We start from the raw sequence: 25266 nt of genomic DNA on the forward strand, positions 1-25266 counted from the left end.
AATATGGAGCGGCATTTGCGGCGCACTGCGGTTCGCCAGGATTAGCGCGCGCCTCCGCGGCAACTGTCCGGGACCAGGTCAGCTCGTTCCCGCCGTCTGGATGGGCGGACTCGCATCGCAGCGCAGCAGTCCAGCTTACCCTCTCTGTCTGTGACCAGCCACCGCCTGTGTCTGCGAAGGCTGTCGCGCGGAGTAGCACTATAGGCGAGCTTTCGGGTGTTCAGCTGAGTTGTCGATTACATTTTGTGCACAATATTTCGACGACTCACCTGGTCGTCGTCTCCTGGTGCTGCGAGCTGTTGCCATGCCTGTTCGTAGCCTGAACCCGGTAACACTGTGAACCATAATTATAATTTATAATTCCAACTACGCTGGTAATTTTGATTACTTTAATTTTACTATAGGCCTGTTTCCGCTGAATTGCCATCATCAGGTTATCTGCAAGTAAATGGAACGTAAATTTGGTACATTATATTCTAGTTTTACAGGTAATTTTTAAATGGATTTGAATATTACACATTTTACCTATGTCTGATGGTTTTGATATCCATGCGATATCGGTGGGGCAACGGCCTTGCCGCAGTGGATTCACCGGTTCCCGTGAGATCACCGAAGTTAAGCGCAGCCGGGCGTGGTCGGCACTTGGATGGGTGACCATCCAGGCCGCCATGCGCTGTTGCCATTTTTCGGGGTGCACTCAGCCTCGTAATGCTAATTGAAGAGCTACTCGACCGAATAGTAGCGGTCACGAATCCATCATAACGACCGGGAGAGCGGTGTGCTGACCCACGCCCCTCCTATCCCCATCCTCCACTGAGGATGACACGGCGGTCGGGTGGTCCTGGTAGGCCACTCGTGGCCTGAAGACAGAGTGCTTTCTAATGCGATGTCGGTGGTTTTGTCACTGTCTGTTTGCTTGTTAGTTACGTTCCTTTGGTGTTTTTGTAGCAACAGTGGTTGGTTATCACCTTATCCGAGTTATTATCTTACATAGTTGTCAGATTATAAGCTTTATATCGGTACTTTTTGTGACAGCTTGTTTTACGAGATAATTCAGCAATATTCTAAGGATACAGGCAACACTGTTTATCATGTACTGTTTGCATGTCCGTATGGCATAGCTGGATGTTGTCATGCAAAGATCAATACCTACACAAAAGCAATGATAAACAGTACTGCTTACAACCATACAGTATCGCTAGATTATCTGTCAAACAACCTGCCACGAAAATACCGACATAAAGAATATAATCTGTCAATTACATAAAGTAATAAGTCAGATAAGGTGATAACAAACCATTATTAATATAATAATACCAACGGAACGTAACTAACAAGCAAATGGTGGCAGAACCACCGATATAGCATGAATGTCAATATCATCAGACGTATATAAAAATGTATCATAATGAAATCTAATAATCTATAATATAAAAATGAATCGCAAAATGTGTTGGTAAGCGCATAACTCAACAACGCCTCGACCAATTTGGCCAAATCTTTTTTTAAAATGTTCGTTGAAGTTCAAGGATGGTTTTTACGGCGAGAAAAATTAGAATTATTGCTGGAAAAACCCTAAAAATAGCCCTTTTCTTTTTCCTATACAAATGATTTGTAACTAAAACGTAGTCAATTTGAGCTTTATTGCTATGGTATAAAGTTCATATTAAAATGAATCGCAAAATGTGTTGGTAAGCGCATAACTCAACAACGCCTCGACCAATTTGGCCAAATCTTTTTTTAAAATGTTCGTTGAAGTTCAAGGATGGTTTTTACGGCGAGAAAAATTAGAATTATTGCTGGAAAAACCCTAAAAATAGCCCTTTTCTTTTTCCTATACAAATGATTTGTAACTAAAACGTAGTCAATTTGAGCTTTATTGCTATGGTATAAAGTTCATATTAAATTACAAGCACTCACTGTTGTCTAAGCAATGTAGGTGTGTTCCTAACGTCAAAGATCATATCTATCAAAACAATGTGCGTGTGTGCGTTGGAGCACAGAATACATAGTTGGAGAAGTTTAATGTCGCGTTCCGAAACTCGCGTTTCTTTTGTATTAGTTTCGGCACGCGAGATAAAATGCATCAGTTTCCACGTCATTACATCAGTCAAACAAAAATCGCGTTACAATTCGTACGGCTTAAAAGGATTTGACTTCAAGTCATATAAAATTTAAAAAAAAAAAAGTTGTCTGTGACCTAACCTACTGAGTTTGCTTTTGTCAACTGATTCACGAAACAAATTCGTGTTTTGTGCAGAGTGTTTACTTAGTTAGTGTTTGTTTAGTTCGTGATTAGTGAAAAACTAAGTTATATTTGATATGCCTCCTATAAGACGAAGCAATTTAGGTAGAAGAACCAGAAATGGTACAAACCAAGCTAATTACCGATCTAATCGTACGGCACAAGAACGTGACGACGGAAATGAACGTGAAAGAATTCGGATATCACAAACGCGTGAAGCGCGAGCGCGACATTCAACTAATAATCGCGCAAGTTTGAATCGAGCTGCTTTCAGTTACGATGTGTCAATTGACTACAGTAACTACCAATGTGTTGTTATTGGTTCTATGAACTCGGTTTGCTCACACTGTAAGGCATTAAAATACAAAAACGAAGCCAATGGATTGTGTTGCGCAAATGGTAAAGTGAAATTGATACCATTGGACCCACCACCAGAACCATTGTACTCATTGGTTTCAGGAATAGGAACAGATTCTATATACTTTTTGACACATATCCAACAATATAACAATTGCTTTCAAATGACTTCATTTGGGGCAACAAATGTAGTTCAGGAAAATTTTATGCCAACTTTCAAGGTATGTATTATAGCAGTTACTCATAATTATTTTAGCGAACAAAATTTTCTGTCACAAAAGTTAAGATGTGTCACTAATCTTCAATTTCTTAATCACTTATATATCACTTAGTCATCATATTATATGGTGATTCAGTTTCAGTGACACTTTTATTATATTTTATATTTGATAGATATTAGTTCAAACTAAATATATACTTTTTAAGATCAAATATTATTTAAGTTTGATCACTGACAATCCATTAATTTATACCACACCATAATATTTTATTTTATTTACAGATACAAGGGCAAATATATCACAGAGCAGGTTCACTGTTACCAGTGTCAGATAGCGACAACAAATTCCTGCAAATTTATTTTATGGGCAATTCACCACAAGAAATTGATCTGCGTTGTGCACATAACAATTTAGTAAAGAGGTCTATTGTAGAACAATTACAAACTTTATTTCATCAACACAATCAATTGATTATATTGTTTAAAACTGCCCTGGATCTGATGCCATCCGATAATCACAAAATTGTAATCAGAGCTGATAAAACACCTGCAGGTCAACATACAAGACGTTTTAATGCACCAACTATTGATGAAGTTGCTATCGTTGTAGTTGGAGAAAACTTGGAATCCCGTGATATTGTTTTACATCGTCGGAATGATCAATTACAACGTATAAAGGAAACACACCGCTCATATGATGCACTGCAATATCCCATTATATTTTGGCAAGGTGAAGATGGCTACGATTTCTCAATAAAAATGATAAATCCCATTACAGGTAACTAAAATATTAATTTAGCTATGGCGATAATATCTCAGTCATTATATTATGTATTTTAAATACGTAGGCAAAAAAACTGCCATATTACAAATCTTTTTGACAGGACGAAGTCTGTCGGGTCAGCTAGTTACCTATAAAAATAGAAATAATGAACCAAATTACGTACCATTTACTTACACAGATAACCTGATGATGACAATTCATCCGAAATATACTTATTTTAAAATAACAGCACTCAAACTTATTAGTGTACGTTGAATTATAATTAATAATTCTTAAAAGACATATACTAGCAGCGGGCCCAAAAGAATACATATTGTGAAGCATTGATGGAATCATGTTGATATTTCTAACAGACGCCACACCCCATTTAGAGCCCGCATTATCCTTCCGCGAAACGCACATTCTCTCAGCGTTTTCCAACTCATGTGGATGAGATAGCATGCGAGAGATTAACGGCATGATACTGTTCCCATGATTATGATTATATCCGAGGCAGTTCTCGTATTATTAGTCGACTGTGTCGCTGATGTCCCTTCCACCTCTCCTCGACTGTCCTAATAGTTTGCAGCACTTAAGACATGCCTTCGCACGGAATGAGGTCAGCACCCGGCATTCGAAGACCTAGATCGTCTTCAGCATTACAAAGGCTTTTTACCTTTGTTGTCTGGTGTGAAATACACTGCTTTGCCATGTTTCCTTAGGCGTCTACCGATCTTTCCGGAGATTGAGGCAGCATGAAGCAGATAAGCCATCTTTTCTTCCTCAGTCTCAAAATATTTATCAGGCATTGTCGGTTTTATTAACCTGCGTGTCTGGGCGAACAGACACTGATAACACGGATATCCCACTTACGGCGAGCGGTCTCTTTAATCATTAGGTTATCCGTGCACGCCTACCGGACCGACCCAATCTTCCATATGTCACGCTGTCTACATCCCTACGACTACTCCGTAGTCTCCTACATGTCTCACATATTGAAGGTTGGGTTGGTCCTGGAGAAGTGCACGCATACCCAATGGTTAAGCCGACTGCTGGCGATAAGGGAGGAATCTAGTTCTAGTCCCACCAATTTTCATATGTCACTGATAGACTGTACATCTACTATATACTTAACAGAGCTGACGCCAAGTTATTCGCATCCAGAGGATTTATTTCGAATCAATTGTTAATTTTGACAGCAATGCCTGCTCAGCTTGTCGATTCGAGAACAGTTAGCAGCCCCGCGTACCGACCACCCGCTGTGTCATCCTCTCCCAATGCCGACATTCGGATGCGGTATGGAGGGCCGTGGAGCCAGCACGCTGGAGCCTGGAGCCGTAGGCCCCCGTGAGTAGCTCCTCAACAAGCATCACGTGGTTGAGGACACCCCATTCCAGTCCTCCTACCGAGGAAAAATCCTAGCAGTACTGGGAATTGAACCCTGTCGCTTCGCTTAGCAGTCATACATGTTAACCACTTAGCTACTGAGGCGGACATTCTCGTACCATATTGTGCATAAAGATGGAATCAACAACTTGGCATAACACCCGGAAGCACACCATTAAGCGACCACGCCAAAAAAACTTGAGAGATCAAGTGGAGTGGCTGCAAAAAAGAGTTATGGTTCCGTCCGCTACTTCATCACCAGATTGAGCACTAATGTTGTGGGGATCTTAGACCTCACCGCGGTGCCTCATGGGGTGCGGCTATTTGATACGTCTGGCTGAGATCCATCAGACTCTCTAACTGCCATTCGGAAAGCATCACGCTATGTGTTGGCACCGGATTATGCCATACCCCTTTTTCTCGTTTCACACGCGACACATTTACGCTGCACAGGTAATAAGACATCTGCCACGAAAGTCGCACTAATAGCCTAATCTAGAAATGCTTGCACCACGTCATGAAATACACGAAGAAACAAAACAGCTTTAACACCACTGCACTGCACTAGCACTGATCCTAAAAATCTGCATCACGCAGCATCCCCCCACCTTAGTATGCCATGGAAAGGAGAAATCCCTTCGAACTGTTCACCGATGCATTAGGAAGCATTGGAGATTTCGCGCGCTGAGGCGAATCAGATTTTTTCTGAGAGCTAGAAACGAAAATTAATCAGCTGTTTATCACCTTCCATTCTGGTAACTCGACACTATAAATAACAATATGAAATTACAGAATACTATTAAAACATCTCACTGATATCGAAACAATCGCACTATGAAACTCCTATTGGTATGTACATATGGTAACGTGTGTTGCGTGCACAGAGAATCTGCTCAAATTCCTAATGGTATGAGCGCAAAAACATGCACTGCTCCGAATTACATATCTCTGTTTGCGAAACCCATACTTTATTTTCAGCGTGGCTCAATGTTTGAGAGGCTTTCTGTTGCACGGCAGTTCTGTTGGTTACGTGTCTAACATATCGGACGTGTAACTATTCTAGTGAGGACAGCTCTGAAGAGTGCGTGCAGAGTCCGATGTCCTTTCTGTGTAGAGGATAAACAGACGTAGAGATAGTGACGTTCTTTGTTGGCGCCTAGCTTGCTCCTCGCCAAAGTGGTTGGCATGTTTTAGATTCCCGTCCCATGTATGGAAGGGTGTCAACTGCTTGATATGTCTTCATTCAATGAGACGCCGCTGACAGTGACAGGTTTGGAATATGATGCAGGATATTAGCGCATAGGCGAGTGCACAGGAATTGTATCACACCTCCTCTCAACCTCTCGCCGGCCGAATGTGGGACACGCAAATTCTTCTGCCGCCGAATATGGGAGACGCAAATTCTTCTGCCATAAGGATTCTGACTGGCTACCTCTAGCACCAGCTCCATCTCCGTCACACAGAAGCCTGCTACCGACCTCGGCAAGGGAGGCGGAGGTCTTATATGAAGTGCCACATGTTCATATAAACACTCAGAAATCTTGTTTATTCTTATGCATATGCAAGTAAAAAAAAAACTGAAGCGAAATTTCGAGAAGGAATTGAAGGTTAGAAAGAATTTGAAGTTTATGGAGAATAAATAAAAACTTTAATGTTTGTCGGTGAAGCGGAAAAGGACTTCGTTGATCAGTTCAACGGAGTGGATAATGTCTTGACAAGTCCGCCTCTGGTAGCTGAGTGGTCAGCGCGACGGAATGCCCTACCTAACGGCCCGGGTTCGATTCCCGGCTGGGTCGGAGATTTTCTGCGCTCAGGGACTGGGTGTTGTGTTGTCCTTATCGTCATCATTTCATCCCCATCGACACGCAAGTCGCCGAAGTGGCGTCAACTCGAAAGACTTGCACCAGGCGAACGGTCTACCCGACGGGAGGCCCTAGCCACACGGCATTTCCATTTCCATATCTTGAAAAGAGTTTATAAGATGAAGGAAAACAAAGGTAGAACAGGGGAAATGGAGCGCAGTCGACTTTGATCAGATAATGCTGAACAAATTAGATTAGGAAATGACCAACTGAAATTAGTAGACAAGTTTTGTCATTTGGGCAACAAAATAACTGACGGTGGTAGAATTACAGAGAATATAAAGTACCAACAAAAATATTTCTGAAAAAAGAGATATATTTTAACAGCTAGTATAAATTTAAGAGTTAATATGTCTCCTCCGGATGTAAACTATCTGTTCCAATATCTCCAGACGCCTCTAAGTAACGCAAATGTCCGGAGATACGGGGCCGCCAGTATAAAAGGAGGTTGCGAATACTGTGTCTCAACCATTCTGAAACTTCACGATTCGGTCGTTGGTGATGTAACTGTAAAATGGAAACGCGAAAGAGCAACGACAGCTAAACAAGACCATGCAAGCATCATTGCGGAGGGTGAAACAGCATTAAATCAGCGAAAGGAAGTTCCTAAGCGCTACCTGCAGCGCACAATGACTTGGCGAAGGGAGTTAAAAATTGGGTGCAATGGTCGAGCAGTTTCTCATACGCGACACATTTCTGTAATCTGCGCTAATAGACGCCTGAGAGAGTGTAACGAACAACGCACTCGGCAGTGCATGACTGGAAACGAGTGATGTGGAGTGATGAATCACGCTGTACCCTGTAACAAACAGACTGGAGTTTGAGTTTGGCGAACGGTTACGATAGGGGGTTGTTTTCCGTGGTTAGAGTGCGATCCCCTTATTGCGTTTGAGAAAATGCTTCATGCAGAATGATGTGAACACATTTTATAGCTCAAAAAATGGCTATGAGCACTATGGGACTTAACATCTGAGGTCATCAATCCCCAAGAACTTACAACTACTTAAGCCTAAGTAACCTAAGGACATCACACACATCCACGCCGGAGGCAGGATTCGAACCTGCGACCGTAGCAACAGCGCGGTTTCGGACTGAAGCGCCTAGAACCGCTCGGCCACCGCAGCCGGCCATTTTATAGCAATATGAACTGCGTACAGTAGAGGATCAGTTCGGAGGTGATAATTATTCCTGTGAGCAGATCAATGCAGCCTGTCTCAAAGCAGCATCTGTGAGGCAATGGTTTTTGGACTATAACATTCCTGAAATGAAGTGGCCTGCCCGAACTCCCGACCTGAGCCAAGCGGAACACCTTAGTGATGAGTTAGAACGTCGAGCTCTACGTCTACAAACATACACCGCAAGTCACAGTACGGTGGCATAGGGAATCCTCTACCGCTACTACTCGTTTCCTTCCCTGTTTCATTAGCAGACAGAGCGAGGGAAGAACGACTGTCTATATGCTTCCGTATGAGCCACGATATCTCGTACCTTATCATCGTGGACCTTACGCGAAACGTATATTGATGGGAGCAGGATCGTCCTGCAGTCTATTTGAAATGCTGTTTCTCTAAATTTTGTAAGTCACCTCCCCTACAGGGATTCCCATTTGAGTTCCTGAAGCATCTCCGTAACACCTGCATGTCGTTCGAAACTACCGGTAACAAATCTAGGAGCCGGTGTCTGAACTGCTTCAGTTTCCTTTAGTCAAACCTTGTACGGATCCCAAACACTCGAGCAGTACTCAAGACTAGATCGCACTATATGCGGTCACCTTTGCAGATGAACCACACTTTTCTACTAGCAAGTTCAAATGAATGTACACTCAAACACAAAAGAAAAGGAATTATCCGAATGGGATGTACAGACGAACAAATGATTACAATTTCAAAAAAATTGGATGATTTATTCAGGAGAAAGAGCTTCACAAATTGAGCAGGTCAATAACACGCGTAGACTTGTCGGATGTCCACGAAAGAGATATCATGCCAAATTCCGTCCAATTGGTGCGTTAGCCGTCGGCCATAGTGCCCAACGACCAGGAGAGATGGTCTGGGGTGGCATTTCTTTTCATAGCAGGACCCCTTCGGTTGTCATCCGTGGCACCCTTACAGCGCAGTGGTTCGTCTACGATAATCTATGCCACGTTTTGTTGCTCTTCGTGGCAATCCTTTCTGGGGTTACATTTAATGACGGTCCGCATAAGGCGAGAGTTTATACTGCATGTCTTCCAGCTTGCTAAACCCTATCTTGGCCAGTGAGGTCGCCAGTTGTCTCCCCAATTGAGAAAGTTTGGAGCATTATGAGCAGGCCTTCCAACCAGCGCGTGATTTTAATGAACTGACATGCCAATTGCACAGAATTTGGCACGATATCCCTGAGGGGGACATCCAACAACTCTGTCAATCAATACCAAGCCGAATAACTGCTTGCATAAGAGCCAGAGGTTTACCAACACGTTATTGACTTGCTCAGTTTGTGAAGCGCTTTCTCTTGAATAAATTATCCACTTTTTCTGAAACAGTAACCATTGGCTTGTCTGTACTTATAATCACATCTATCGATTTCCATCCCCTTCGGATAATTCCTGCGTGGTACGTCTTTTTTTTCTTTTTGTTTTTTCTTAGAGTGTAGGTTACAATACATATGCAGCGATCTACATCTGCATCCATACTCCGCAAGCCACCTGACGGTGTGTGGCGGAGGGTACTTTGAGTACCTCTACCTGTTCTCCCTTCTATTCCAGTCTCGCATTGTTCGTGGAAAGAAAGATTGTCGGTATGCCTCTGTGTGGGCTCTAATCTCTCTGATTTTATCCTCGTGGTCTCTTTTTGTTTTTTCTTAGAGTGTAGGTTACAATACATATGCAGCGATCTACATCTGCATCCATACTCCGCAAGCCACCTGACGGTGTGTGGCGGAGGGTACTTTGAGTACCTCTACCTGTTCTCCCTTCTATTCCAGTCTCGCATTGTTCCTGGAAAGAAAGATTGTCGGCATGCCTCTGTGTGGGCTCTAATCTCTCTGATTTTATCCTCGTGGTCTCTTCGCGAGACATACATAGAACGGAGCAATATACTGCTTGACTCCTCGGTGAAGGTATGTTCTGGAAACTTCAACAAAAGCCCGTACCGAGCTACTGAGCGTCTCTCTTGCAGAGTCTTCCACTGGAGTTTATCTGTCATCTCGATAACGCTTTCGCGATTCCTAAAAGATCCTGTAACGAAGACCGCTGCTCTCCGTTGGATCTTCTCTATCTCTTCTATCAACCCTATCTGGTAAGGATCCCACACTGGTGAGCAATATTCAAGCAGTGGGCGAACAAGTGTACTGTAACCTACTTCCTTTGTTTTCAGATTTATTTCCTTAGGAGCCTTCCAATGAATCTCAGTCTGGCATCTGCTTTACCGACGATTAATTTTATATGGTCATTCCATTTTAAATCACTCTTAATGCCTACTCCCAGACAATTTATGGAATTAACTGCTTCCAGTTGCTGACCTGCTATATTGTAGCTAAATGATAAAGGATCTTTCTTTCTATGTATTCGTAGCACATTACACTTGTCTACATTGAGATTCAATTGCCATTCCCTGCACCATGCGTCAATTCGTTGCAGATCCTCCTGCATTTCAGTACAATTTTCCATTGTTACAACCTCTCGATATACTACAGCATCATACGCAGAAAGCCTCAGTGAATTTCCGGTGTTATCCACAAGGTCATTTATATATATTGTGAACAGCAACCGTCCTACGACACTCCGCTGCGGCTCACCTGAAATCACTCTCACTTCGGAAGACTTCTCTCCATTGAGAATGACATGCAGCGTTCTGTTATCTACGAACTCTTCAATCCAATCACACAATTGGTCTGATAGTCCAAATGCTCTTACTTTGTTCACTAAACGACTGTGGGGAACTGTATCAAGCGCATTGCGCAAGTCAAGGAACACGGCATCTACCTCGGAAACCGTGTCTGTGGCCCTCTGAGTCTCGTGGACGAATAGCGCGAGCTGGGTTTCACACGATGGTCTTTTTCGAAACCCATACTGACTCCTACAGAGTAGATTTCTAGTCTCCAGAAAAGTCATTATACTCGAACATAATACGTGCTCCAAAATTCTACAACTGATCGACGTTAGAGATATAGGTCTAAAGTTATGCACATCTGTTCGACGCCCCTTCTTGAAAACGGGGATGACCTGTGCCCTTTTCCAAACATTTGGAACGCTACTCTGTTCTAGAGACCTACGGTGCACCGCTGCAAGAAAGGGAGGGGGGGGGGGGGCAAGTTCCTTGGCGTACTCTGTGTAAAATCGAACTGGTATCCCATTAGGTCCAGCGGCCTTTCCTCTTCTGAGCAATTTTATTGTTTTTCTACCCCTCTGATCAAGAGGTATGCAGGAGACAGACTGCCGTCGAGCAAACTAATCTTAGGATTGAAGACCACAACAACAAAATCCGCGGTGGGACATGCTATCGTCCCTTGTGAAGCGTTGTCCTCTCGTCGTGTGAGATACTGGGACAGTATCCGCACTATTGTCAAATGCCCCTCTGGTTACCGCAGATTCGAAATCTGTGTGACGGATAGCCCTTTGGCAAAACTACTCTTTGCTAACTGGCCGAGGACAGTTCCCGTAGCTGGAGCCAGCGAGCACGGTGTATGTAATTCGCGGAATGCCGCTGTCGCGGGTGTGTGGTGCCGTCACAGGCGGGCGCCGGCACCGGCCACACAGCACTCCGCCTCGCCTCTCCACGGCGGCTGCGGCCGGACAAAGGCGGCGCTATCTGCCGGCTCCGCGGCTCGCGTTTCCGGAAAGCAGGGAGAGCAGACCGCAGCAACCAGCTCACAGCGCGCCACACCTCCCACCAACCTGCTGGCACGCGCGCGGCTCCAGTATCCACTTCTCCTACTGCGCGCGCCCAAAAACATCGCTAATATAGGGTGGCTCTCGAAATGTGTCACCAATTGTTTCTTTCACAATTTACGACGCACATTAGATATCCCGCTGGGATCTCTACAGCAGTACCAGCAGAGCTTGGAAAAACAAATCAGTTACGAAATGACGTGTAATTCACGATACTGCCGCTAGGAGACTAGTAAGCAGCAATGACTGACAATGGAAGACTGATGACACAGCAACGATCGGCAGTTGTGTTACTTTTTCATGAAACGAAAAGCCTTCTTGTGACTTAGAGGCGTTTTCGACAACAGTTTAACACACGATGGGTCGCTTTCAAGAAGACCATCCACAGGTTGTACGATAAATTTGTACAGGAAGGAACAGTATTGGAAGCGAAGCGACCTCGGCCTAAAGCCGTCGGCACACGGACCGTGCTGTCGAATGTTAACGTTGAGCGTGCCACGTTCAACGTGCTGCTGAACGCTCAGGAACGATGCGACTTGTGCATATGGTACGTTGGACCCAACGTGGTATACGCGATCGCAGCGCACTCCAGCGGCAGTTGACGGATGTTTCAAGTTCGTAAATCACATATTTACTCAACGGGCGCCCGTAAAATTCCCACGTTACCTCTATTAAAACGCACACTTCCTCCATCGTTCACGAAAAGGAAAGTACCATGTCCAATTATTAAGGACACATACTTATAAAAGTGCCGTTACAAACAGTGCGATACAAATTTGGAATACTTCTCCGCGTAAGATAAACATTATTTCATCATTCCCAGATTTTAGTAAAGCCCCAAGGTAGTCTTACTTGATCACTGTTCCTACCCAGTAGCAGAATCTTTGCAACATGTGAATTACGAAGCGTAAAAGAAAAAGGAGCAAAATATCGTTATACAAGTAGCGCAAGCTGTCCTATAGATTAAGCCAATCGAACAAAGTCACCCCTCAAAAAAAGGTGAACTTATACTAACATAACTTCAACTATTATAGAATTTACTTATATCAAACTAATAATAAAGTATCAGAAACTAATAAAAACGCGAATGTTAGGGGAAAAAATTGGACGTGTCAAGACGCGAACCACCACACCAACAAACAACTTTATACAGGACAGTGACGGTACTCATTACGCTAAACCCATGCCACTTCCAGTGCATCTAATCATATTATGTTACGCCTTTCTGAAAACCTTAATCGTAGATATGTTACTAATTGAAATTTAATTATAACAAATTGTACCAAGAACAATGCGTTTTGGGTGGATCTTCAGCGTGTCGCTGGCTTCAGATAGCCTGCTCTCATAATACGCAAGTTACAATAATTCTTTTGCCACGAATATGATGTTTCTCATTATTTTATTGGAACGAATCACACAATTAACAACGGGTTTTCCAGTGATTCTCAACTTGCTGATGCTCAGAAACGGCATATATACATATAGGCTTGAAATGAAAGCCAATATGGCGCCTCACAACTCTAGTGAAGGGAGACGGCGTGCGTATGACGTAGGTGGCGTTGTGCCATCTCATTGGTCAACGCTCAGACGCACGCTCAGAATATCTGACATGCCAGATGTTGCTCTGCACGTTCGGAAAGACTCCCGAACGTGCTGTTCCACGCAGTGACGTCAGAAACTCGGCACGCTCAACGCTCAACGTTCGGATGCACGGTCCGTGTGCCGACGGTTTAAAGCTGTTTGTTCGCCGGGGAATGTTGAAGCGGTACAGATAAGTCGCGGGAAATCGTGTAGAAAGGCAGCAGTACAACTGGGAATGTCCAGACGCTCCGTTCAACGCATTCTTAAAAGTGACCTCCATATGTACCCATACAAGATGACCTGTGCACAGAAGCTCACTGAAGAACACAAGCAGTAGAGACTACTGTTTGCTCAGTGGGCGGAGGATAGGGAAGAAACTCTCAACAACGTTTGGTTTTCAGACGAGGCGCATTTTCATTTAGACGGCGTGGTTAACAAACAAAATGTACGCTTTTGAGCCACTGAAAACCCACAAGTGCTTCATGAACGACTACATTGTGCTCCGAGGATTACAATGTGGGCAGCGGTTTACAGTCACGGACTTATTCGACCCTTTTTCTTTGAAGAAACTGTGAACAGCGAGCGTTATTTGAGCATGCTTCGCAATAGCTTCATTCCACAGCTTCTTGCTACTGCCTTGCCCTTCAACACGCAATGGTTCATGCAAGATGGAGCAAGGCCACATACTGCAAACATTGTGTTGGAGTTTTTACACGAGCATTTCGACATACGGATCATTTCACTCTGGTTTCCATGTCGCTTCAATGACGGACAAAATTGGCCCCCCAATAGTCCAGACCTAAATCCATGTGACTTTTTTATTTGGGGGTACCTAAAGGAAAAAAATTTCCCGAAACGTCCACGTGATTTAATGGAGCTCAGAAGACTTAATCTTCAAGCTTCCAGTGAAATTACGGAAGACATGTGCCGTAGGGTAATCACTAACTTCAGTGTTCGTTTGAAGGAAGTTAGGAAACTAAATGGTGGACATATGGAGCATGTGCTGAGTTAGAACAAATCTCCATGGACGGCTCTTCATTGTAGTATATGTTCGTTTCAGATTGTATTGAAAACAAAGTTTATATTCAAAAACAAAATGGTAACACGTTTCGTGCGCCACCCTGTAGTATAAAAAGTATAACTGGCCAAGTGCGAGTAGCACTTGCGCTCTGAGGGTTCCGTGCAAACTTAATTATGGTATGCGGATAGTTCATCTATCATAGGAATCGAGAATGTTGGCGACTTTTGCTTGTTACAGGTATCGATACTGGTAATATATCGATCGCGGATATTGTTAGTTTTTTAAGAATGTTTTAATTTTCATTTTTATTTTAAACTTTTTGTATAATTTTGCATTTGCTATTCTAATTCTTGGGAAAAAGGGCGCTTAACAGGCGGTCGGACAGACAGTCTGATAACAAATGACCAAAATAATATTTTTTCGTCTGATATAATTACGAATTAATAATTTTCGGTTTCTTTCCATTGATCGTACTGTGAAACCTTGCTTCTTACCAAATTCCATTATTCTAGATCAACGGGAAGTACCGCGTGTTTTTTGATGAGTGAGTTTGCGAGTATCAAAATATATGACATAAATGGCCGTATCTTTAGACTGGGTTCACTAAGAAGCTTAAATCTTTTATAACGACGAGGTACTGTAGACCTTAGCATGTGACATACATTTACACGTGGTACGTTTAACCGTACCTGAAGCAAAGAGTCCTTAATAGTCGGACAGAAAGACAGACACACGAACAACAAAATATACTATAAGGGTTCCCGTATGTCCATCTTCTCAGAGATGGTTGCGGGACTTGGCTGTTCGATACTGGAGGTCTAATTAAACACCTTTCAGTCGTCTAGTTTCCAAACTTATTTTATTTGGCTACCAGTTCCGGCGATTTACTACGCCATGTTCAGGCCCCTGACCGAAATGTAGGAAGATCATGGTTGAAGTGATCGCTAGAGCAAGCAGAAATCTACTAATATCAGTATTGCTGGCCCCTGTTTTGATCAAAACCGAGGTGAAATCTTCCTACAGGTCGGTCAGAGGCCTGAAGATGGCGTAATAAATCGCCGAAACTGGTAGCCAAATAAAATAAATTTAGAAACTAGACTGCTGAAAGGTGTTCAGTTTGACATCGTGTAAGGTTTTACTTATTGACGGTCGGCAACCTAAAAATAACGATAACAAAAGGCACAATAAGGATACCTGTATCAGCCTTCAAAGTAATCTCAATGGTCATAAAGGAAGGCATAAACTTCAGAAATGACATCATGTAACACCGTGAGTTGATCTTAAAAGTGCACTATCTGATCAAAAGCATCCGGACACCTATTAGTGGATGTTAATATGAGGTGTGTCCACCCGTCACTTTTATTACGGCTTAAACTCTGTTGATGACGCTTTTAATGAGGTGCCTGAATGTCTCCGAAGGAATGGCAGTCCATTCTTCCTAGAGACCAGAAACCAGAGAATATAGTGATGTTGGACGCTGAAGGCATTCTAACTCATGATAAAGGTGTTTCATTCGGTTTAGGTTGGATCTCGGTGCAGGACAGTCCATTCCATGAATGTTACTGTCCAGGAATCCTTGCCTCAAAGATGCTGCTTTCAGACGGAGCGCATTGTCATGCTCACACAAACAAGGCTCTCCGACATTGGCATAGCACCTCAGCATTGGACGTGCTGTACTACATGTGATCGTATAGATCATAAATTAAATTTTCTCTGAAACATTTATGTCTCTACTTTATCTACGATAACGCTGGAAGCTGAAGAAGTGAATTAAAAAGTGTGCTGCGGCAAGGACTCGAAACCGGATCTTCTTGCTTACTAGGCAGATATGCTGACCATTACACCACCATCACATTACGGTCAACATAGCTGCACGAACTACACCAGTCAAATACCCTCCCCAGCATAAACTCCAATTCACATCTCCCCTTAGATTGTCGCTATTACCAGGGCTCTCCGACATTGGCATAGCATCCCAACATAATGCTGGAAAAGGTCTACCCTTCCACATTTAGCGTTTCCTTAGGCCCATTAAGGTGACCACACGATAACCATGAAAAAACCTCACAAACCATTAACACCACCTTCTACGTGCTTCACTGTTGGCACTGCATGTCATGGGTGACAACGTTCTCCAGGTGTTTGCCAAACACATGCCTTCCACTGGTTTGCCACAAGGTGTGGCATGATCCGTCACACCAAAACATTCGTTTCCAGTCATTCACTGGCCAGAGACGTTGTTGCTTATACCACCTCAAGTGTCGCTTAGCAGTGACTACACAAATGTGTGACTTGTAAGGACTGCTTGACTATGGCAACCCATTCCTTTTAACTCCCTAGACACAGGCATTGTGGTAGCTGAACAGCTACTAGCACTGTGCAACTCACGAATCATTCCCTCCACTGATTTCATGTGATTTTATGAAACCAGTCAACCCGATGCTCCATGGCCCTGCCTGTCAGTATGTGAGTTCTGCTGGCCTTGCTCTAGTTGTGGTTGTTCTTTTTTTTTCTTTATCGTCATTTTACACCTTACACAAGGTGGGCTGGCAGCGGCAACCTTACGCCGCTCTTCAGCCACAGGCAGTACAAAGAGACAAAAGCAATGAAGACACAGAAGTAACATAACATAACGGTGGACAGAAAACAATAGACACAGAAATTAAAAAACATGAAGCCGTTCATACGCGAAGAAAAACAAGGAAACTGTCAGCACTGTACACGAACACTGATGATTGAGATGACACACGTGAACGATGGAGCGTGGGCGGCGAAAAACACTGAAGCACAAACATGACGGCACACACAAAACCGATGGCGATGATCTCTGGCGCGCTAATGTCACGTGCCGTGTGCGAGTCCGGGGACCTGCCAAAAGGGGAAAAAGGTAGGGGAGGAGGGAGGGGTGAGAATGGAGATACCAGTGGCAGAGGAGATGCGGGGAGGAAAGAAGGTATGGGGGGGTAGGGGAAGCCCAGGGGAGGAGGGGGGAGGAACGGAGGAGGGAGAGAAGGGAGAGAGGGTGCCCTAAGGAAAAAACACAGGAAGTGGAAGAGGAAGACCAAAGTTGATAGGAGGGGTAGATGGAGGGGATGAGGGCATCATCAGGGATGGGGAGCTGGTGGAAGCCACCTTGGGAGAGGGTATGGAGAGTGGAGAGATGGAGAGCAGGTGGGATGTGGGAATACAGGTGTGGCAGCAGACGGGGGTGGGAGAGGATGGGAGAGACAAGCAGGTGAGGGGGATCAAGTTTACGGGAGGTGTAGAGGATCCGTATCCATTCGAGGAAAAGGAGGAGGTGTGGGAACGGAATAAGGTCGTACAGGATCTGCGTGGGGGAGGGGAGACGGATGCGATAGGCGAGGCGGACAGCTTGGCGTTCTAGGATTTGTAGGGATTTGTAAAAGGTAGGAGAGGCGGAGATCCAGGCAGGGTGGGCATAGCAGAGGATAGGGCGGATGAGGGACTTATATGTGTGGAGGATGGTGGAGGGGTCCAGACCCCATGTGCGGCCAGAGAGGAGCTTGAGGAGACGGAGTCAGGAGTGTGCCTTGTCTTGCATTGTCTGGAGATGGGGGGCCCAGGTGAGGCGATGTGGTTGTTCCTTCGCGTTTTTACTTCCCAATCACATCACCAACTGCCGTCTTGGGCAGCTTTAGATGGGCTGAAATGTCCGTCATGGATTTGTTACTCAGGTCACGTCCAGTGAATAGTCCATGTTCGAAGTCACTGTCCTCTTCTTAATCGACCGACTTTCCTTTTACTACTTCTCTGCTGACAACACAATATTCGCCTCTGCCTTTTACAGTAGCGGGTCCACCTCTGGCGACATCTAGTAGTCAATTCCGCAATACAAAGGCGCGTGCTTTAATAAGCGACACGTCGCTAAGAATTAACGGCATTCGGTCGAGTGCAGGGGTGCGTTTCATCAGAAAACAGATGGCTATCACCTACCCCATTTGTGGTACCTACAAACACCCAGTGTCCTCCTTGCCATTATTACAGAAAAATAAAATAACGATAGTTCTTCTACAAGCGAAGCCATTCAGCTATATACTGTTTATTTCAACTTTTTAGAGAAAGATTATAAGCTCTAAGCTACACACAATCACACTTTTCTTTTAGCACTATGATCAGTCCATTACATACATGTTCGCGTTATGAAATCTAGTTATAGCGTTACTTCACGCAAAACAGTTCATGAGTTTTTCCGATGTACGCAATTCAGACACGATCGCCGACAATAGAAATAGTCATGCAATTCAATGGTTGACGCGCGTACGCGGATGTATCACTCCGCGTTCTGTAACTGGTGATAAACTCGCAATTATTTAGAAATAGCTTCCTGAGAATACGCACGTTTCTTCGGCTCTGACACTTCTTCAAAAATCTACGGAGCGGATAGAATAAAACAGGCCTGAAAAATATTTACAATAAAGCTGACGCGGGAAAGGGCCACTTTGACGTTCGGTGCAGCACTGCGCTCGATTTATCGAACTATGAGACACAGGTGACAGCTCTGCCTGAGGTATTGAAGCGTTGTCGCTTTCAGTGTTCTGCTGTCTGTAGCTCTTCCAGTGTGTGAGGTTTATTTGAGCACAGCTGACACTTTAGTCTGCCCCACACGTGAAAGTCATAGGGAAGGGGATGCGGTAATCGAAGGGACCACGAGTTTTCACTGCTTCTGCTGATCATCCTCTCCTCACCGAACACCTCATGCACTCGTGACAAGGTCGTCAACGCGGTGTGTACAGCTGCTCCGTCTTGCTGAAAATATCGATACAGTCGTCCGTCTTCTCTGAGCTGATCCGCATGTGGATTAAACAGTTTCTGAACATCCTGGTTAGCAGGATCGTGAAAGGATCGTGTTGCGATGCGGACACCAAACATTGCGCACAGAACACCAACCTTGAAACAGCGCAATGGCTTTTCAAAATATTGATGGGGATTTTCTGACGTACAGTGGCTCAAGTTATGTGGGTTTATATACGTAGGTTGGAACTTAAATAATGGCAATACTGCTGTGGAGACACTATGCAATGGAATCTACTATTGTCGCTGATAGCACACGTTGTTGACATACCTACCTTACCTCCGAGCAAATGGACTCGCCCCTCCCACGTCACCGGCGCGCGCACAATCGAGGGAAGCACAGTCACTTGTGAACGAGTGGTCTAACGTAACGGTGTCACTATGTTTTCGAAACTGGTACAACGGAGTTGAATTAAGATTGAATGTGCCAGGGGTCGTACAGCACGACAGTGTCATCAAAGCCTTCAAGAGGCGTGCGGGGAATCGGCATTGCCGTATAGAACAGTGACACGTTGGGTAAAATCCTTCAACGAAGGTCGGTAAACTGTGGCAGACATGCATCGGGCAGGTCGTCCTAGCGTCTCTGAAGAAGCGCATGCAGTTGCCGCGTTAGTGGACAGTGATCGACGCCACACTATTCGTGAGCTCGCCCACGAAACCGGATTAGCGCATACGGCTGTGCTTCGCACCCTGAAGGAACGCCTGGGTATGCGAAAAATTGCATCGCGATGGGCTCCGCATGAATTGACGGAAATGCAGACAGAAATGGGTGCGTTACGATACTGCTCAGACGCACTTGGAGCGCTATGAGCGCGAAGGAGAGGCTTTCTTACGCCGTATCGTAACACTGGATGAGACATGGGCCACATCGTACGAGCCAAAACTGAAACGCCAATCCAACGAATGGCGTCATTATTGGTCGCCGCGAATGTATTACTGTTCGTTTTCGGAGCATCACCTGCGACCAGCTTTGCGAAAGAAGCGGCGACACTTTCTGCGTAACCCACCCATCATTTTCCACGACAATGCGAGGGCGCATACAGCATAAGCTGTGGCTGCTCTGTTCGGTCGATGGGACTGGGAAGTAGTGTACCATCCTCCATACTCCCCGGATTTAAGTCCTTATAACTTTGATTTGATTCCGTAGATGAAGGAACCAACTCGTGGCATTCGCTTCACAACTGTTCCAGAGATTCGACAGGCAGTAGGCCGCTCCATTCCCACTTTCAACAGAACAGACTCTACTAATGATATACTACGCCTTCCACATCGCTGACAACGGGTTCTACTCAATGCTAATGACTACTTTGAAGGACAGTAACAGGCGCAAACGTGAAACTCTTTTGTATCGGTTGTGGATAAATAGTTGCCACTATTTAAGTTCTAACACTCGTACCTTGACAGCTGCGGATGCTTACGTACGTGTCACCTGTCAGAGTCGTATCTAGACGTATCAGCGGTCCCATATCACTCCAGCTGCACACGCCTAACACCATTACAGAACCTCCACCAGCTCGAACAGTCTCCTGCTGACATGCACGGTCCGTGAATTCCTGAGGTTGTTTCCATTTTTTTTTTCTTTATTGTATTTCAATTTCCCATCGGGGCGGGCTGGCAGCAGCATATGCGCTGCTCTTCAGCCGAAAGACATAGAACAAAACAATAGAAGACATTTAAAAACAGCAAAGGAGAGAAGAAGACGAACATAGATATAAAAAAGGGAGAACATCATGGAAGCCAATAGACAAAAAAACGGGGTGACTGTAAAATGGAGATTAAAAAAAAACTGTTTAAAAGTAGCGCACACAAAAAGCCTCACACTGCGACGATTAAAAGAACACAAGGCACAGTATGACTGGAGCATAAAGGTGTTGACGGATGGCATAGTACATAACGTAACACTGACGGCGAACCTCAAGGCAGTACACAATTAAAATCACACCTCTTGACGCACAGGAGAAACAGCACTAAACACAACACTGATGTGGCACACTGATGATGATCAATACAGAGGATCTGCCAGGTTCTAGGAGAGGAGGGAGACCTGAAGAAGGGAAGGAGGGGAAGAGATGGGGGAGGGGAATGGGGGGCGCGCGGAAGAGGGCCAGGTAGAGAGGGATGTGGGAAGGAGAGAGGCAAGTATGGGGTGCAGGGTCTCAGGGGAAAGGGGGATGGAGGAAAATCCGCTCTGGGAGAAGGAGGAAAGAGGAGAAGGGGGCCCTGGGGGGGGGGGGGGGGGAAACAAGGCCAGGTTATAGTTGGAAGGAGTTGTTTCCATACCCGTACACGTACACATACATCCGCTCGATACAATTTGAAGCGAGATTCGCCCGACCAGGCAACATGTTTCTTTGGCGTTTCAGTGCATAAGTCTGTGTAAGAATCAAAAGTGCAAGAAATAATTTTTCCATGCCTCCATGACGTAAAACAAGTAGGTAATCGGACAGAGTCATGAGCTAGTAACCGACAAACAGACGTAGTGCCACTATGACCTGTGTTTAGTAGGTGGAGAAGCATGTTGACTATCAGTATCTGTTGCACCTTTTGGCGCAAGATAATTTTGAGTATTTACGAAGCGGCGACGTTCCAGAGGATTTCAAATTCCGAGGGAAAATGAAGTTCATTGCAGCAGGCATGTAAGCAATGAATTGCTCTATCCGACGAGGAAGTTCATTGTTGTTAGTAAATCTAATGTGGAAATGTGTGTACGGTACTGTTACTGGTTCACATTCTCGACACATGATTATTTTGTACTAGAGTCTTGCATGACCGAGTAAGCGAGCACAAAATACGAGATGGGGCGACCACACCCTAACTGGATAGGCTGCCCGCACTAGTTCTAGTGACCGAGCATAGATGCCGTGACCGAATACGTAGCACCTAACTTCAAACACATTACACGTGTCATTGTCCGTGTGGTGTGTCTCTCTCTCTGTAATCATGCAGCGCGAGGAAGCCAGTGCAGTAAGATGTAAGATTGAAACCAATGTTTACACACTGAAGAAACTGGAAGGTCTAAAAGGCCCAGCATGGAGTAAATTTCTGTTGGTTGTAGACGAAAACAGTGCGTCTACTGGGTACGCATCGTGCATAAACTGCTCCACATTATTGTGTTTCCAGTCGGGAACCAGTCATTTAATGAAACACAGTTGCAAGAAACATGACAAAGATACAGTTCCTTCACGGATATCGGCAGTAATAAAAAACTGTATTACAGCAAAGTATGTGTACACTATGCTGGAATCCTTACACACTCTGTTATCATAGATCCTTCAAGTACTGTGTCATCACCACCCAGAAAGAGAGTTCGTTTCAAGGAATGGAGGAACAACAGATCATCCGCAGCAGATGAAGTAGATCTCTACATTTTAATGTACCCCGGAGATGATGATGACATCTCAAAAAAATGGTTCAAATGGCTCTGAGCGCTATGGGACTTAACATCTTAGGTCATCAGTCCCCTAGAACTTAGAACTACTTAAACCTAACTAACCTAAGGACATCACACACATCCATGCCCGAGGCAGGATTCGAACCTGCGACGTAGCAGTCCCGCGGTTCCGGACTGCAGCGCCTAGAACCGTACGGCGACCACGGCCGGCGATGACAGCTTAAGGTGGGGGAGCAGACATGAAACAGATCTGCCAGGCCTGGGTACAGCTGCATGACGTATTTTATGTATCCCAGGAACAAGCGCACCTAGTGAAAGATGCTTTAGTAAAGCCGGCATGTTACTAACAAATCGCCGCAGCCAATTAAATGCGGAACGCGTTAGTGATTTACTGCTGATAAACAATAACTATAATTTAGTTTCTGTTGCAAACATGTGAAAAGTACGACAAGTCACGTTCGTAAATGTTTAATGTTCTTTGAATGCTTTCTTTATGAAGATGGTTGTCTTCTAGATTATAGGGACAACACTTATTTAATGTTTCCTATTAATGAAAGGAAAAATATATCTTCTGTTTGGAAATGAGACTCGTCTTCTATCCACGATTGTATTGAAATATCATTTTACTTCCCAATTGCTTTTGCTTTATGAATTTAGCTGTGTCACGTACCCGTTCTTGGAAACGTTACTTTTGTATTAAAAGAGAGAGAGAGAGACAGAGATAAATACATTGCGTGCGTGTGTGTGTGTGTGTGTGTGTGTGTGTGTGTGTGTGTGTGTGAGAGAGAGAGAGAGAGAGAGAGAGAGAGAGAGAGAGAGGCGTTGGATTTGTACAGTAGAGTGCAGCGAGTCGGGGCGAGGAGAGGTGAGACGTCAGCGGTGACCGGTCATGCTCGGTTATCCGCGGGTCCGGAATCCGGACAACAGACATGGGGCGAGTACGTGACCGAGCCGAGTCGTGTAGGGGCCGGACACGAGCGGCTCGGTCCCCTGTCAACAGGCGAGCAGTGACCGGTCAAACATTGAGCGTTGCAGCACTCTATTTTGTACTTCAATGGCCCAAAAGTGAATGTGAAGCTGTAAGGTAGGAGATGAAGTACTACCAGAATTACTCTTGTGAGGGAGGATATGGCCGTGATAAGCAGAAGTCCTAGTTTCGAGTCGCGATCTGGCACACAATTATAATCTGCCAAAAAATTTCGAATCAGCACACGTTCCGCGGCAGAGCGAAAATGATTCTGGATTCAATCACGATACTCTGCGGGTTCCAGAAAACTCTTTGCACAGATGACACGTCTTCTGCCGTACTCGTTCATTACCGCCTGTGTCTCCGCGTTCACAAGCGTCAACACCACAGGCTGGATTACCTTAAACGCCACTTGGTGAAATCTGTTCTTGGGCTTCAGGCACAGCTATTCCGACGTAATAGAAGGCCCTCCGAATATTTAGCAACGCGGATGGCTCCAACAACATCGCGCAGAAAATGAAAGCGCGAAGAATAAGCCTGACGGGGCACGTTACTAAGAGGCCAGACACATGCCGGGCAAGATATGTGATCACGAGAAAACCGAACGGAACTCGACCAATCGGAAGACCAAGGAAGCGATGGGTGGATGAACTACAGGACCTTCAGCAGCTCGGTGTCCATGAAGACTGGGCCCAATGGGCACAGAATCACCATCTACAGAGCAACATTGCAAGGTCGACGCATGATCATCACGGTCCATGATCGCCGATATGTATGGGTGCCGCCAAAGTAGATTTATAACACAAATTTCCAAATATCTGCAGTTTACATATATACATAGAGCTCTAGATATTAATCCCAATTTTTCAACATAGACGGGGAATAGGTGGAAATATCTGGCTAGGTCTGGGGTTACGTTAGTGATGCCAGTATTCCAAAATATTAAGCAATGTGTTTCAAAGCCGTTTTGACTCCCTCGACACGTTTGCTTTAACTGCAGGGTGACTAAAATGCAACTAGACCGTAAAAGTTTTCGGTGTTTCATAACAACGTACGTAATCTGTACAGCAAAGATATTATTGGAAAATTTTCAGAAACAGGCCCGGACACCTAGGCATTTAAGTGAAAGTGAAAGATAGCCTGTTGAAAAGCACTACAAAATTGCAACGTCGTTTAGCTGTGCAACTGACAATTAACGTTACAAAAAAGGACTTGCACCTATATCCGCAACAAAAAAAAAAAGTCTGTTCCTAGTGAGCTGCAGCTTCCACATCTCTCTGTGCGAGTTCAGTTCTCTCAGCGCTTTCTCAATAAGGTGGTATCGGAGCAGTTGATTTCTGTTTTTAATTTCTTCTGATCGTGGCTGTCTGGAATCTGTCAAAACACACACCATTAAGTATCAGAAAATCTTTATCATTACAATGAACATCTATCGCATTGGCATTTGCAGCACAATTTGCAGGTCAGTTTTATTTGGTCATCCAGTACCATGTTTACGTTTCGCTTGAAAGGAGAATCACCGAGCGGAGTATAGGATTATGTGGCATTGCTTCGTCTCTAATAACATTAAATGATAATCTTCCATCTTTCCTTCCTAAGACTTGTGTCCTGAACATCCATATGAAACTATTGCAAGTGATCGCCAGTCGTAGCAGCGATATATTGTCCAGCATTAATGTGGAACAGTTAAGATCTTTTGTCAAGCGCCAAAGCGTGTTTTAGCTTCTCTTAAAACATCTCAGTATTACAAAGTGTACACCTCCATTAACTGTTGTTCCTTCTTCAAGAGTTAAG

General features: G+C 44.6%; 1 protein-coding gene and 1 pseudogene across 1 annotated transcript in view; both read left to right on the forward strand.

Annotated features, from left to right (window-relative positions):
* Positions 1-25266, forward strand: part of LOC124550405 — a 179418-nt gene that overhangs the window by 93276 nt on the left and 60876 nt on the right. The gene's annotated exons all lie outside the window — the stretch shown is intronic.
* LOC124555483 lies at positions 565-682 on the forward strand (annotated as a pseudogene).

This window comes from Schistocerca americana, chromosome 1, assembly GCF_021461395.2.
Source record: "Schistocerca americana isolate TAMUIC-IGC-003095 chromosome 1, iqSchAmer2.1, whole genome shotgun sequence".
Classification (NCBI taxonomy): domain Eukaryota; kingdom Metazoa; phylum Arthropoda; class Insecta; order Orthoptera; family Acrididae; genus Schistocerca; species Schistocerca americana.